The 15,761-nt window shown below is 44.8% G+C and overlaps 1 protein-coding gene across 7 annotated transcripts in view; it reads right to left on the bottom strand.

Annotated features, from left to right (window-relative positions):
- Positions 1 to 15,761, bottom strand: part of MACROH2A1 (macroH2A.1 histone) — a 254,157-nt gene that overhangs the window by 218,881 nt on the left and 19,515 nt on the right. For 6 of the 7 annotated variants that reach the window (XM_069199232.1, XM_069199237.1, XM_069199236.1 and 3 more), the window contains exon 2: positions 12,710 to 12,821. The exons of the other annotated variant lie outside the window; for it this stretch is intronic. The gene's annotated coding sequence lies outside the window, so the exon portion shown is untranslated. The remainder of the gene's footprint in view (positions 1 to 12,709; positions 12,822 to 15,761) is intronic. 7 annotated transcript variants of the gene reach the window in all.

The following is a 15,761-nucleotide window of genomic DNA, read 5'->3' as shown; positions in this document are numbered from 1 at the left end:
CTTACATATGCAGACATAAGCCGCACTTTACGCCTGTCATTCAAACATCGCACATTCCAAGTGAGGCAACTGATCAATGTCACTCCCTGCTGTGTCATCGCCTCACTTCTTCAAAAACATAGTTCAGCACTGCCACTGTCTCATAACGACCAACCTCGCTCAAACAAAGAGAACAGCAAAGAGAAATCAGAAGAACATATAACAACAGACCCAGGTGAGACCCCACCCACCACCCACGCAGACCCCCCCCCAAACGGGTCAACGCAGATATCCAACCCCCAATAACCACATATGCCCAACCAAGCATAATAACAGGACTCATCCAAAGGGCGCGTAGCTAGCCACCCAACCCATCATCCTAACCAGGCCAGGGATGGGCGGGCATAGGGCCCAAATGAAGGAGCAACGTCAGGACGTCAAGCAATACAGCAACAAGACACAAGCGGCACATTCAGATCTGGCCAGATTGTCAGATGGCACTCAGGCTGTTCAATCGTTATCGCTCAATGACTCGCGCTCCACAGCCTGCTCACTTTGGGGCACCGCTGCAGTCTTCCGAGGAAGAGTCTTGGCAAATTTAGCCGCCAACTGCGGATCCGTGAAGAAATGGAATTTCCCGCCATGCTGCACTTTCAGTTTTGCAGGGTAGATAAGGGATAACCTGGCATATGTCTGGCCAAGACAGTGCTTAACCGGTAAAAGAGCCCTGCGCGCAGCCTGCACGCCAGGAGTATAGTCTGGGAAAAAACTCAGTTCAGTGTTCTTATAGATCCCTAGCCATTCGCAAAACTACATCCCTAGCCATTCGCAAAACTACATCCCTATCTTGATAATTCAGGAGCGCGGAGGGGTCCCAGGAGGAGGTGGGGGTCCCAACGACCGATGCGCTCTCTCCACCACTAACAGGCGAGACAGCTGACCAGGGAAAAGTTCAGAGAGCATTCCTTCCACAAAATCCCCCATTCTGACCATATCCGTAGACTCCGGGAGGCCAACCAGTCTAATGTTATTGCGGCGCGAGCGAGCCTCTAAATCTTAATTTTTAGCACGAATGACTTCCAACACTCTCTCCATACGGAGCAATTGTTCTTGCTCGCTCTGCCGCATATCCTCCAGACCAGAAGTACGCGCCTCCAGTTGGTCAATACAAGAGTTGTGATCATCCACCCGGGCTCTGATACAGTCAGCTTCGCCGTTAAATGGTCTAGCTTCCCGTCAATTCCTGCCAGGCTGTTCTTCAGATCTAGGAACATAGCTTTGACCGATACGTCTGGGAACCCCTCCCCTGCCACCAGCTCCTCAGACTGAGAAGTAAGTGCTCCCCCTGTCTTCCAACCTCCATCCAAGGAGATCTTCGCTTGTCGCTGTTCCGCTTTCCCCATCATGCAACTGGCATCCCTCAGTCAAACTGTTCACTGCCAGTGCAGTCAGTAAAACCGTCAACGTAGACTGGTCTCGCAGTCCGTGCCCACAGACACCGCAGGGCACCCCTCACCAACCAGTCCTTCCCAGCACCCGGTCCTCACTCCTCCGGCCTCCAATCTCGATCCAGCTCCAGGCCACGCCCACCACTCCAAATGTAAGAGGCCCAGGTCCAGCAGAGCTGCACGTTATCCGCAGCTTCACGTCCAATGCAGGCAGACCACTCCGCCTACCAGCTGTCCAGCCGGCCTCAACCCAATCCAGCCGGCCCAGTCGCCTGTTCCTGGTCCGCCTCCTCCCTTCCTCGCCAGGGGCGTCAGTTGCTGCCCCCAATGTGGTCAGCAGCCCCCAGCATGTCCATCCAACTCGGGGGACCCAGGAACGCAATCACCGCAGGGAGCCGCCAAGCCTCTGGGGCCCCACAGCAGCCGGCCCAACCACCAGTCCCCTGGGTCCAGCATCCTCCAGCAACCGGGCTCCACAGGTCCCCAAGCCTGCCAGTCCACCCCGCGACCAGCCCACTCCAGGGCCGAAGCCGCGGCAGTCACAGGGAGCCGCGGTCTGACCTGACCACCGACCGGCCCACGACAGCACCGCACACTCCAACCAGCATCACCAGGCGGCCGCTGCTCACAGCACGGCTCCGCCGCCCAGCGCCACCACAGGGCAAACGCTCCCCGAAGGCCGGCCCCGCAGGCTGCTGCTCCGGCAGAGCCACGCAGCGCCCAGCCTCCCCACAGGCGCCCAGCTGTTTCCCTCAGGAGCCGCGGGGGGACCCCGGTCGGTCCAGCCCGACTGATGATCAGGCCCCCCACTAAACACCTCTCACCTGGCAGGCGGCGGCACCAAGAGCGACGCCACCCTCAGCCCTCCTCAGTCTCCTGCGGGTCAAAGGCCCACGACGCATGTCCGTGGCCCACCCTCGCAACCAGGCCCTCTGTCTCTGCCGCCCAGCCTCACCGATCCGTCGCTGCAACCGGCACGCCGCCACCGCAGTAGGAACCTCACCGTCTCGGAGGCGCCCGGTAAGGAATCTTAAAAAAAAAAAAAAAAAAAGGCCCGTCCTGACTAGAGAAATGCCCCAGCAGAGCCTCACACTGTGCCGGCCATCTTGCAGGCTGGCTAGCTCCGGCCCCCCCAAGGTTATCCCCATTTTTGGCCTGTTTGTCAGTGTTTGACTGTGTCAATGGGATTCTGCTAGCCAGGACCCCAGTGCTTATGGTTTGTGGCATACTTTTCAGTATGTTTCCCTGTTTTTGTCAGTATGCTTACCTGTGTCACTGGGATTCTGCTAATCAGAACCCCAGTGCTTATGCTCTCTCTGTTCCCAACTTTGTCACTACATACTAGTAACCCAGTATTTCATCCCAAATTGGCATACTGGTGCCCCCTTAAAAAGTTCCTAGTATATGGTACCTAGGTACCCAGGGCACAGGGGTTCCAGGGGAGCCCTATGGGCTGCAGCATTACTTCTGCCACCCATAGGGAGCCCAGCATGGGCTTCTACAGGACCGCCACAGCAGCCTGTGTGAAATGGTGTATGCCATTTTCACTGCACCAGGTCCCTTATAAGTCACCCTTTGGAAATAGGTGTTACAGGCATTGTAGGGGTATCCCCCTAGAGCCTCTGGAAATGCTTTGAAGGGCACAGATAATGCCCTCCTTGCATAATACAGTATGCACCGGTTCAGGGACCCCTATACCCTTCCCTGGCACAAAACTGGACAAAGGAAAGGCAAGTGACCACTTCCTTGTCCATCACCACCCCAGGGTTGGTGCCGAGAGCTCCTCCAGAGTGCCTCTGGGTTTTGCCATCTTGGATTCCAAAGTGATGGGACACTCTGGGAGCATCTGAGTGGCCAGTGCCAGCAGGTGACGTCAAAGCCCTCCCCTGATAGGTGCTTACCTGGTTAGGTGACTGATCCCCCTTCAGGGCTAATTAGGGTCTCTCCTCTGGGTGTTACTACAGATTCGGATTGCAAGACTCCAGCAGCAATCCTCTGCATCCTTTGCATCATCTTCTACCGACGGAACCGCAGCTGAACCCTCCAGAACTCTACAAACTGCAACAAAGAATCAATGATGACTTCGGCAACATAGTATCTTCAGCTCCTGCCAGCAACTGCAACAGTTTCCAAGTCATGCATCCTTCAAGGACTACTTGGCTTCAGCCTGCACCAGAAGTAATCTCACGTGGAGTGACTGCTTCAGTAGGCACCTCTCTGCAGTGACGACCGGTGGCGTGGGCCCCCTCTCCAGACAATGAGTGTGGCTCCAGCAACACGGGTGGTGGACTAAAGTGACCCCGACAGTCCCAACGTCCATCTGTCCAACTTTGGTGGAGGTAAGAGCTTGCCTCCCCACGCAAGACAGTACCCTCGTGCACCACGTGACGTGCAGTTGCCAAGGCTTGTGTACGACCTTCCAAGAAGTTCTTTGTGCACAACACAGCTTAGACCCCCAGCACTCCATCGTGCAACGCACAGCTTCCTGAATGGTTCTCCGGCGGGTTGGGATTCCTTTGTGTCATGCTGGATAGGCCTCCATATGCACCTTCTTTGTCCCCATCCTGTGTGACTCCTGTGTGCGCTGCCTTACCTTCTGAGGGCTCTTTGAGTTGCTGAGAGCCCCCTCTGTCTCCCCTTCCTGGGTAGAGGCCACCAGGTCCCTCCTGGTCCCGGGCAGCGCCATTTTCTGCTAACCACGAGCTTTGCATGTGCCAAGGCTTGTTGGTGGAATCCAGCGACGCAAACCAGCCTACAATCGTCCATCCGGCTTGGAACATCTTCAGCACCAAGCAGGAACCCACATCTGTCTTCTTGGGTGAATAGCTGATTTTGTATTCTCACCAGTGGTTCTTCTTCCTTCACGCGGGTTAGCAGTGGCTTCTGTTCTCCCTGGACTCTTCAGTGCTTCTTGGTCTTGGTCCACTTCTTCCGCAGGTCTTCAGGTCCAGGAATCCATTGTTGGTGTCTCGCAGTCTCTTCTGGTTATTGTATAATCTTCTATCATGGCTTCTTGTGTGTTTCAGGAAACTTACTGTGATTTACTCCTGTTTTTCTTGGCTCTAGGGTGGGTTCTATTACTTACCTTTGGTGTTTTCTTACACTCCCAGCACCCCTCTACACACTACACTTGCCTAGGTGGGAAACTGACTTTCACATTCCACTATTTTAGTATATGGTTTGTGTTCTCCCTAGACCCTTTGCAACTTATTGTGAGGTTCACTATTTACACTGTTTTCTGACTGTGTACTTACCTGTTTTTGGATACTAGTGTATATATTATGTATATTACTTACCTCCTAAGGGAGTATAGACTCTAAGGTATTTTTGGCATTTGTGTCACCAAAATAAAGTACCTTTATTTTTGCAACACTGAGTATTTTCTTTCATCTGTGTGACTACAGTGGTATTGCAAGAGCTTTGCATGTCTCCTAGTTCATCCTTGGCTGCTCAGCTACAGCTACCCCTAGACAGTCTGGCTTATAGACATTGACTACATTTCACTAATAAGGGATAACTGGACATGGTATAAGGTGTGAGTACCTTTGGTACCCACTACAAATCAGGCCAGCCTCCGACAATGACTAAGACTCTGCTCAGACTAGAACAAAGGTACTAGGCAAGCAGGAACAGCAGTTATCACTGGGTCTATTGTGCTCAGGAGGATCCTCATAGACTACTTCATAGTTCTCGGAACTTGCTTGAGGCAAGGCTTTCAACCACTTACTGTTAATGGAATGACAAATGGGAAGAATAATAAGAAGAGTATGATCAATTAATTAAACTATAAGAATTGTTTTTGGATCCTACATCTACTCACTTTTCTAATCTGCATTTCTCCCATTCAACTAACTGCATTTCCAAAATCATATTATCCAACATCTTAGCTCTTCTGATGATTCATTTTCCTCGATTACATTCCACTATCCTTTCTTGAAACTTAAGCAACATCTCCTTTTTAAAATCTGGACTTCGCTAATCAAAATTAATCTAATTTCATTATCTTTTTCTGTGCCACATCATTGATGCAGGAGTCTAAAACATGCCCTCCTTCCAACATAAAGCTTGTTTCTTTTTTCAGAGCCATGTACCTCCACATATCCAGCTTTGAAACTAGTCCTAGCTAGCCTTACCTACATTGACAGCCCTATGCCTCCCTGCTAGTTAGTACTTCTCTTGAATTCACCCATTTACACTATTGTAGCACTCTGATGAACCCTTCACTCCACTCAAATATTTTTATAACTCTTCCATCCAAGAAAACCATCTTACTATTACATTTAATTCCTTTCTTACCTTTCTCCATTTCTTAATTATGCTCAGCTAAAACACTGTGTTGCCTGTCATGCTCTCCTCCCACAACATACGTAGGGTAAATCTATGAATATGGCACTGAAATCTATCACCAATGATTTCACATAGGTGGGCACCAAAATTAAAAATAGTGCTCTGCCATTTTGACACCGTTGATCACCTTATCCTCCTGAAATCTTAAATCATAAAAGAAGTTTGATCATCAGCGCTCTTGAACATCTATTTGTTCCCTGTTGTGGGTAGTATCAAATCCACAACCTCCTCTACCAAATATAATCAGAAAACATATATGAATGCTTAAAATTCCATCTATTCACCAATTCACAATACCATAGCCTACCAGTCTGTCATCCAATCATTAAAGAAAAGGCAAGTGCATTTGCCTAAAACACAATGAAGGGATGAGAGCACCGTCCTCTCTCATATCAATTTAAGTCATGCCACCCATTCAGAGTCAATCAATCCACACCCCTAGACCTAAGAGTCACCATAGACCCCAAATGGACGCTTGATTCCAGGTCAGATCTGTGGAGAGCATGTCTGACCATTATCTTTGTCTGCTCTACAGAATGCTCCTATTGATCCTCACTGCAACCAAAATAATTTCCAAATTACTTTTCTCCATCAGTCCCATACAATACCTCTTTTGGGTGTTGGAGATACAACTTAATATTTTAGCAAAATCTGCCTATTTCTCAACATGCATGCGACAAATGTTCCAATGCTCACTTCCATCTTTTTCCTTACATAGTCATTGCCAGGTTTTTTCCTTATGTGGTCTTTTAAACTCCCTCCTCCCCCACTCAACTTCTATTCAGTTACAATTTCCTTCTTTCATCTCTTATCATTTACTCGCTTTATTACATCACCTCCCCCTTCTGACAAAACCCACATGCAGCCTCATTTGATCACTACCTCTAAAGATTTGGTGTTCATTCATCACTTAAGATTTTTCTTACAACTGTTTCTATACCCCTTCTCACTTACAATCTTTTCCATTAACCAGCCCAAAACCCAGGTAAGCCATATTGTCTCTCTGCTTCAGTTACTTCCTTTTCTGCACCCAACATGAACCATCATTTATAGCCTGAATTGCATGCCATTTTTCTTGCTCAGAGATAAGCATATTCTTTCTGCTAAGATCTATTTTATATTTATCATTGGAGGTATTAGTTCCTTCTAATAACCTAATCCCCATGCACACACCAAAACTAAGAGGCAGTAACTAAGAGGCAGTACAGCATGTAAGTAATGTAATGCCCAGCAGCATGAGGGCATAAAGGCCATTAGCAAGCATTCTAGTAATCTGACAGCCAACATCCGCCCTCTCACCCAAACCTGCTTTGTCATCATTTCACCTCTTTCTACACATCACTGAAGCTCTTCAACTGAGCAGCACACCCACATGCAGCACCTTGAGACCCTATGGGTGATTAGCCGGGCTCTACAAATCCATGATTGATTGATTTAGAAATCCATTTACCGTGAGCTCCATTGATATAGGGTCATTCCTTCCCTCTCCATTCTCAGATGCAAAACACACTCTGTCAGGAGTAAATACACACGCACTTCCAGAGTGGAAACTACCTTATCATCCAATTATTAACTGTGGGCATTCCAGATATTCCCACAAATCTGCCACCAATACTAAATTTGTGAGTGATAACATAGTCGGTAAATAAGCATTGGGATTTTTATCCTTGAAAATTGCTTTTCTGGGGAATTTGACACTGTATCACCAAAGTCTTAATGAATCGCTTGTCACATGCTTACTACCAACAGGGATGTGAAATTCCCGACGCCCAGGACATATTTGGGGTCAAGGCCAACAAGTTTTCATGTTTATTTTGTCCTTGGGAAAAGTAGGCCCAATCCCCTGCAGCACAAACCCTTTGGCTGCCAGTTTACAGAGAGGGGAACTGTCTGCAGTTGAGGTAATATATGTTAATGAGGTTCAAACTTGTCATTAATGAAAAGCCTTCATTATTAGGGTGAGAGCTGTAAATAAACATTTTAAGGTCACACTGCACTACTGACAGTGGTTCTAGTAAAGACAAAAAAAAAAAGTGTACACGTTTGAAATATGAGGCTAAGAATTATGTTCCGAGAATGCTCTCTAATTAGATGCAAATGTTTGCAGAAGCTTGTAAGCAAGAGGGATGATTCTTTACTTTCAAAATAAAATGTTCCGAAAAAAATGCAAGTGGGGAAAAAAAAAAAAGTTTAGCTACTATGAAATTTTAGGTGCTATTTCTTTGAAGCGTCATTTAGTAAAATGTGTTGATGCATGCTAGTATTTCCCAAAAATATTGCTTATGGAAAATCAGTGTAACTATTTTCAACAAGATTATGGGAGGCATGAAAATAAACAAGCACTGACAAAACCAATCGACCCAACTATTTTTTTTTTTTTTTGTCTTTTGGTTTTGTCAATGTGTGTCTGGTTTTGAAATGGCTTTTGTAACACTTTATTGTTGTGGGAGCTGCCAGACCCTCACCATTGTAACACACCCTGACAAAAAGAAGAAAAAAAAAGTTTTTGGTCTCAAAAAGCATGCATTGCCTGCCACCAGTGGTGTAACAAGGGCCCCGCAGCCTCATCTTGTGGGACCCCTCAGCACAGCACCTGCTCTGAGTTGGGGGTGGGGGGTCCTCCATTTTCTATGCAGAAGGCCCCTTCCAGTTTCGTTATGCAACTGATTGCCACAGTACACAGAACAAAACTACTTTGTGTGCCAATATGCTCTTTGTGGAAGAGCAGAATGCGATCACTCACAGTAAAGCCAGCCAGTTGATAGAGAGAGAAATAGAAATTTAATAAAAACAAAATGTCTTTGTTAATGCCAGACCTAATTAGGGAACCAATTCTTAAATAAAGTCACAAAAGTGTCCCCATGGTATATGTCTTTGAAATAGTGGCTTTCATGAATTCACAAGAACTTACAAAAGTAGACCAGGAAATCGTACTCCTAGAAAATATTTGTAAACTGTATTTTAGCACGAGCAAATATGCATGTGTAGATTTGCTCAAGTGAAAATCTATTGAGCGTTTACAAGTTTACTTTCGCTCCAACCACTTTTTTTCCAACCCTGGAAGAATTTCTACTTCTGCCACTGTCAGGAGTACATTTCCAACCCTTCACATTATGGGGAAAGATTAGTGAAGAGCTGGTGAAAATCCTTAAAACATGCAAGTTAGTAGTTTTGCACACTCAAGGGCGTTCCAGCCCTGGAACTACTGTTTACTGCAGTGGTTCCCAAGCTTTTTGGACCCGCGACTCCATTGACGTGTTGGCCGCGGCTCCCCGTTATGGCAATTTTTTTTGATGGGTGGGGGAACGTAAGCCAGGCCTCCGGACTTGTCTTGAGTGACTTGAAGTACGCACTGCCAGTATTCTGCTGCTGCAGGCCAGTGCATAACATTTTTGTCACAATCTTTCTGCCTGCCATAGCGCATACTCCTGGCAGGTTAACAAAAAAAGCACATTCACATTTTTGATATCGGATCCTGCAGCACCACACTTTAAGTCCCACACAGGACAACAGACCCGCTGGTCCAAATTATTCCAGATGCTGACAGCTGTGGATTCCATAACTCCCAACATGGCATTCCCACATGGGTTACTCAGGGCCACAAATGCACATTACAAAACCCTAACAAGTTTGACTAATTTGCACTGTGATTCTCTCTTTTTCATACTACCGTATGGCTCCATTCTAAACGTATCACCTTTAGTATGGAGCCTTATGGTAGTATGAAAGAAAAAGCATTGCAGTGCAAACAGTGCTTAATTTGAGCTGGTGGTTTCCACAGTGCTTAATTTGAGCCGGTGGCTTCCAGTGTGGGGCACTGGCTTTTATTTTTGAGGGCCGCCATTTAGTTTTCGGCATCAGACATTTAGTATGGGCAAAGACACATATGGGAAATGGGGAAGAAGAAAAAAACTAAAAAGAAGTCACAAAGGGAAAAAGTAGAAAGCTGCATGAGTGAGCTGAAGGAGTAGGGAGTGGATGTAAATGGTTTAAAGAGGTCCGAGATTGCTCGCACATTTAAATGCTGCATCCGCTTATTTCAAAAGAGAGATCTGAGCACCGCACATTTTTATTTACAAAATAAGCACTGGGTTTCCGGTGGGGAGCACCGGCACTTATACCAGCACTTATTTTTGAGGACTGACACTTAGTTTTCTGCATCAGGCATTTACTGCGAGCAAAAGACACATATGGGAAAGACGAAGGAAGAGAAGAATGGAAAAGCTCCACATCGGGAGAAAGCAGAAAGCAGCAAGTGTGAACTGAAGGGGCAGGGAGAGGTTGTAAATGGACAGAAGAGGCCCAAGATGGCTTTAGGATTACCGCTGCGTCAATGATCTGTGCATGCTTATTTAATTGTAGCAGCCGCATGTTTCAGAGGAGAGTTTTCACCACTGGTATGTTTTTATTTACAAATTAAGCAGTGAGTGAAATCAAATCAAACAAATCAGTCTTTCTCTTTTATACTACCATGCAGCTCTGTTAGCTGTATTGTAGTATGAAAGAGAGACTCGCAGTGGAAACAAATCCAACTTGAGGGGTTTACAACTTATAACATTCCATTGCAAAACCCTAACAAGTTTGATTTATTTGCACTGTGATTCTTCCTTTTTCATACTACTGTATGGCTCCGTTCTAAACGTAACTTGGCTTTAGAATGGAGCCATATGGAAGTATAAAAGAGAAAGAATCGCGGTGCAAATAAATCTAACTTGTTAAGATTGCAAAAACCTAAGATGAATATTGTAAAACCCATTAAGTTTGATATGTTTCCACTGCGAGTCTTTCACTTTCATACTACTGCGCGGTAGTATGAAAGAGAAAGACACACAGTGGAAGCAAATCTAACGTGATGGGTTTTACAATTTATAACATAACATTGCAAAAACCTAACAAGTTTGATTTGTTTGCACTGTGATTGGTTCTTTTTCATACTACTGTACGGCTCCATTCTAAATGTAACGTGCATTTTTTATTGAGCCGTACGGTAGTATGAAAGAGAAAGCATTTCAATGTTCCCTAGAAGTGCGCGGCGCCCCTAGTGAGTTCTGATGGCGCACTGGGTTTCTGCGTGCACACTTTGGGAAACTCTGGCTTACTGATTCCTCCAGTCCCAGTATGTAGATCTGCGGAAAGGTGGCAAATTAAGGAAACTGCTATAGTAGGGATTGAAATTGCAAGTATTTAAGCCCTACTATAGTAGTAGCCCTGGCATAATCGGAGAGGCTATTATCAGAACTCTTACATAATGAGATTGCTGCCATAATTTGTCGCCGCACTACATGGCATCAAAGGAACAAGTAGATTTTTTTACAGGACAGGTAGATTTAAGAAGCAACCTGTCCCATGGACAAGTAGATATTTTATTAAATGTCACATCCCTGTACGCCACTAAAAGACTAGAAATTCCAAGATTGGTTTGTATTTTTATATGATGGAAAAAACTGGATTAGAATCCGCAATAATGTGTTAACTGCTTTTGTGCATTATTTTATTCACAAGACATGCACAGCAAACCTGCCCTTAAATTTTTCTTTGTTACCATTGTATCCCTGCACAGTGTCTGCAACTTCATGTACTAGTGATGCCAATCACTGACCAAATGACTTCTTTTAAAAGGATTAGAGGTGCTGATGAACTGTTTTTCTTTCATGATTCTTTGTAGAGCCAGTATGCCCCAGTTTCCTAATCACATTTGAAGCTTCTTTTGAGTGATACTGCAAGGCTAGTGTCTGTGCTAGGTCTCCTAGCAATTTATGGACACGGTAAACAGTATGAAAATTACTCCATGCTCTCGCTTTTTCATCCTAGGAGAACATAACCTTATGAAATAAACATCTTATACAAAGAATTAAGTGAATCAACCTAGGTAACATGTTACTATGTGCGCTCGCTCAGCAATGGGTTACCATGCACCTGCACATACCATATGTGTTGTCATTATATAACTGCTGTGCAACCATGATAACTATGAACAAAACTATATATCCTTGTCCCTTCCTGAAGGGGCAGATCATCATCCCCCCTGGGTGCCTGGGAGTTGTTGCCATCCCAATGCCACCAATAAGCAAGCAACTTATCATATGGGCTTTGCTAAGATATGAATGGAATGCTTACCTAACCTGGCAAATCTAAGAACTAACGTGGGATAGAATTTCTGGCCTACATGATTTTTGGACAACCCCTAGTAAGACCATGTTAGAAAACAACAAATCAATTAAAGAAATACTGTGGACAATGCCGTTTTGAGAACCATATAATAAAATAAAACTTGCTGTTTGTCAGATATGTTCACAAGTCCATGTTTGGGATGGTTCCCAATATATTTTACATCTCTGCTTATTTAAAAGATTTTAAGTGACTGAGATGCCCCTGCTGTGGAGTTACTTCACCCACCATGTTGGCATTAAAATTTTGTTGATGGGAGTCAAAGTCCACCTTCTGTACTGTGACAGATCTGCTATCAGGTTCTTGTGAGTCTATAAGCATTAGCTCAAGGAATGTTCTCAAATGTGTGCGTTATAAAATCAACAAGACCTCACCAGATAAAAGGTATCCAGAGGTTAGGACAGAGGTGAAGCCTTACAAGTTTGTTGAGGTTTTGTCTATGTTTATTGTAACCAAAGAGAACATGCAACACTAATCTCTTTTTGATACATGTTTGCCGCATGAACAGACAATTCGTTTAAACACACACCTGTGTGCTACATCATGAACCAGGCACCATCAGCAACAAATTACAGTTAAGTTTAATACACAGCTTATAGTAGCTACAAATGTTATTAGGAAAATAACCCAAAACTAACACAAGAGTAATGACGAGAGGACCCAAACAGAAATGTATCAGCTGTTTAGTGAGAATCATCCTGTGGTATCAGGAACACCTATGGCCTGCTATTCAAAGGAAGACTTGCTCAAGTTATTAGATAAAGTACCTGCTTTGTAACAAGAGAAGATACAGCTGCTAGCGAAGATGCGGTATTGACGGCAGATCGGCTGGATGTGGAAAGATTTCCTGCGGTATCTGATGATGTATTTGGCAGTGGTCTGAAACAGAGAGAGAGAGGAATCTGAACATACCAATAGTTACCCTGCTGACCGCCTATGTGATGATACCGAGATCTAAACTGTGTCCGCTGCTATTTGAAATGTGGTTGGGTCTGAATATCACAGTGCTAAGACTATGTAATTTACTGAATGTCAATTTAGGTTTACATGGCCACCCTCTGTATAGTCCTCGGTACGTTAAGTAGTAATATGTGGATGATTGTTGAAGGGAAGGTTGCGGCGGGTGAGGAAGGATGAAAGATGAAGCATTGATTGTAATATCTTAGTGGTACACATACAGATAGACTTTGACTGGGATGTGCCTGAGACATTAATGTGAAGAAGATCACACCTCCCAGTCTTACCTGGTTCAATGACTAGGCGGTACATGTTATTTTGTTGGATTTGTTTACAGCTGATAGTGGTTGTGTGTGAGTTGTCCCTTTGAAGGAGATAACTGGGGAAGTTGATGGTTTAATTATATGCATCACAAGGAAGCACTTACATGAAGATGTTAGAGGGCTACTGAATAGAGGTAAGGCCTTGATGGATGATAAGGGGTTGCAAAAAAAGAGGGATAGAAGTTCATCCCCCACTGTTACACTGATCAGCCGAATCAGCTCCAGATCACCCATTCCTTGATAGCTGGGTGTCAAAAATACTTGTGTGGAATGTTAGGGGCTGGGAGCACAGACTAGGCAAAATACACACATGCTGAATAAAAGGCAGGGCATTGCTTTCCTACAGGGAACACACCTCAAAAGGGATGAGCTGGGGAAGTGTAAATGGAGTGGACAGATGTTTGGTACTATATATCCCTCTTACGCAAGAGGTATACTTATTTGGTTAGCATCACTGGTTTAATTTGAGCTGTCCGAACACATAGGTGACAAGGAGGATAGATACACTTTTTTGGAAGAAACATTAGATGGGTACATTCTGTGACAGGTTAATGTTTATGTGCAGAATTCCGTACTGCATGATTTTCGGGATACACAGGTAGCACAGACGGTTATTATATTTCCCTGATAGTTCATTAATTGGGGGTTGGCAGACACTTGGCAGAAGCTGTACCCAGAAGTGAGGGAATACTCCCATTATTCACACGTGCATATGCTACACATGAGAATCAATCTGTTTCTCTGTCATGTGAATAAGTTCGGTGTTGGACTCAGAATATATTTGGAAGACATTATATAACCACTGTCCCCTAAAATTAGTAATGGAGCAGGATGTGTATGCTGTTTGAATACCAGTGAGTAGAATGCAGCCTGGAGCACTCATTGACGCATCTTTGAGACTCTCACCCTACACCAATCTTACAGTATTTTATGGAGAATGATAGGTCAGCTAGTTGACCTAGAAGCTTGTGGGAAGCATTTTGGGGTCACTGTGAGAAGTTTTTTGTCAGAACATGTCATCTAGAGTGGTGTTGGAAAGGGAGACTGTTGTGAAGATTACTTTGTGTATGTTGGTAATGGAGGCTATGACTAATGAAACTAGGTACCTAATGTTACATCACAGTGGGTCACAACAAAGGGAACTATTGAATAGGTAGGGGATCCATCATTATAAAGAAGCTTAAGTAGCCAGGAAACGTAGTGAAGGTGATAAAGATCCTCACTTTGACTAGCTCAGAGAAAGCAACCATCTTGATTACTACATTAAGGACTGGCAACAATGCATTGTTGAACACTCAATTAGACATTAATGAAGCTCATCTCAGTATTACTACAGATTGTAAGTCGGTTAGGACACACCCTCTACTTAATGCGAAGAAGGTATATCCGTAATGCACACCTTCTTAGAATTTCCCTGGATCATGCAGCTTAGCTAGAAGTGCTGTTGGGGCTAGAGGAAATTACACCAGTTCTGACGGGCCAGGCAAGGGAAAGATGTCTGACAGTGATGGCCCACCCCACAAGAATTTTACAGTAGTTATAGGGCTATAATGATGCCCAACAGCTGGAAATCTTCAAGGACTCCAGAAAACAGGGGCCTTGCTGCCCACTCCATGAATGAAGCAATAATAATAACCCAACTGAAACTAAGGGGGAGTCCCCCAAGATAAATTCATAGTCCTCCTTATCTATGTTAAACCTGGAATATGAAATATTAGCCAAAATGTAAGCAAACAGACTTTCTCCTGTTCTGCCAGGGCTCATTTACCCGCAATCAATCGGGATTCATCACAGGGAGAAATATGTCTCCTAATATCAGTAGGCTAAATCAACTGGTGGAAAATCCACTCATGGGAGAACTGGAATCAGCGGTTGATATGGAAAAGTTATTTGACACCTCGAATTGGAACTTCTTACAGTTGGTGCTACATGGGATGGGATATGGGGAAAAATTTAAAAATAAATGGGTGACACTGTTAAATGCCAGACCAGCATCTATGGTATGTTATGGCAGGGTTATAGCTCAGGCATGTCCGCAGGAGATGGGGGACAAGACAGGGATGCTGCTTTTTGCATTGGCCATGGAATTTATGGCAGCCACGTTTAGATGGCAGGAATGAGGCTGAGGTTTTTTTTTGCACAGTAATAAACATTTGTTGTCATTTCATCTGGATGATGTGTTAAATATACCTGAAGAATCCGGCTGAGGTTCTGCTGGTGATCCTTGAGCACATAGAGAGGTTTGGGTTGTACTCTGGATTGAAGCCACATGTCTATAAGTTCTGCTTATTCCCTCCGCAACTTGTGGACCAAGCTGGGTAGGAGATTATTCCCGACCTCCCGTTACAGTGGTACCTAAGGTCTTTAAGATCCCTAAGCATTCAAATTTTCCATAAACTATATGACAGAAGTGAACCACAGCAAAATACTGTCTTCTGCAAGGGAGTCTGTACAGTTCTGGACTAAGTTGCCAAGTCAGAAATGGGTAGACTAGCTCTTGAAAAAATGGTGATACCAACCCAGACTCTTGCATTTTTTT

Source organism: Pleurodeles waltl, chromosome 7 (genome assembly GCF_031143425.1).
Source record: "Pleurodeles waltl isolate 20211129_DDA chromosome 7, aPleWal1.hap1.20221129, whole genome shotgun sequence".
NCBI classification, from domain to species: domain Eukaryota; kingdom Metazoa; phylum Chordata; class Amphibia; order Caudata; family Salamandridae; genus Pleurodeles; species Pleurodeles waltl.
This window is presented reverse-complemented; position numbering and strand designations above follow the sequence as displayed.